This window comes from Grammomys surdaster, unplaced genomic scaffold, assembly GCF_004785775.1.
Source record: "Grammomys surdaster isolate TR1022 unplaced genomic scaffold, NIH_TR_1.0 62, whole genome shotgun sequence".
NCBI lineage: Eukaryota > Metazoa > Chordata > Mammalia > Rodentia > Muridae > Grammomys > Grammomys surdaster.
The window spans coordinates 26,720,450-26,721,800 of record NW_021604564.1 but is presented as its reverse complement, the minus strand read 5'-3'; positions in this window follow the sequence as shown (position 1 = coordinate 26,721,800).

Here is a 1,351-nt window from a genome sequence, read left to right as displayed (position 1 = left end):
GAGATTTGGGTGCAATTAGAATTTGGATCAGAATGAGGCTTTGAAACAGATATGAAAATAGAAAATTCAAATGAATTAAAGTTAAGGGGTGTTTTTATAATTGCAGAGGATGAATTAGTGTTCAAATCAGTCGTGCCAATTTCATGAGTGTAGTAATTACACAGAGGAAATTCAATTAAAATTATTTTGTTTGCCTCAGGTATATTTTTATGAAAAATAACGTAAAATGATTAAGATCATGAAGGTTACATTAATAGAAAATATTAGAAGGCAACATAGAACAGGAAACATAAATTTTAAGAGTGATTAGTAAAGCAATGTAAAAGTTTGAATGGTAGAGACAATTCTAAGTTTAAAAGCTATAAACTAAAATAATGAGATGAAAGCATGTGTATTAACTTGAAGTATGATGCCATTGCTAGCCTAGACTATTAGAGAAATGCCAATCAGCACTTCAGAGCTCTACAGAGAAAGCTAGTATCTCCTGGGAGAAGAGGCATGAAAACCCTGAAGAAACTGCTAGCGGAGTGTAAGTATATTATAAGTAACATTATCAGTGACCAATGAGAAATTTTTGATAAAAAAGAAATACCAATGCTCAAACAAATGGGGTAAAGTAAGTTGAGTCTGAGGATGTGAAAGGATGGTTTTAAAATATGTTTGAATGTTTCTCTTTTAGGACAAAATACAAAAAAAAAAAACCTGCTTGCCTTTTCTGCATTGAGCATTCACCACGCTTTTTCACATTGCTCTTCTACTTACTTGCCTCCAGTGGTTTATTTATTGCTAAGCTTAGCAGATAGTACTTAAGACCCCTTCCACAGAAACTGATTCTCACAGAAACAGGCAAAGGGGAATCTACATCGTCAGTAGAAGATTTTTTTTGTTTGCTTTTTTTTTAACTTTAGTGTATAATTTATTATTTGTATCAACAGTGAAAGACTGAAAAATAATTTCACTAAGAAACCCAAGGAGGGAAATAGTTCTATGAATACATGTGCTTTTTAACTGAAAGCTTACAATCCAGTACTCTACAGAGTGCAGATGTACTATTGACCTGGTTTTGAAGCTTCATCCCCACAATAACATGACCAATTTGTAGTAAACTCCCACAACTTCCTTTTAAATTCAGTCTTCTACAACAAAGAATAGACCTCACAACTTCTTCCCAACAGGAGAAAGTTATTGAAAGGAGGAGAAGGAAGAGGAGTAGGAGGAGGAGGAGGAGAAGGAGGAGGAGAAGGAGGAGGAGGAGCTGGAAGAGGAAGAAAGAAGGTGGAAGAGAAGAAGAGGAAGAAGAAGGAGGAAATGGAGGAGGAGGAGGAGGGGGAGGAGGAGGGGGAGGAGGGGG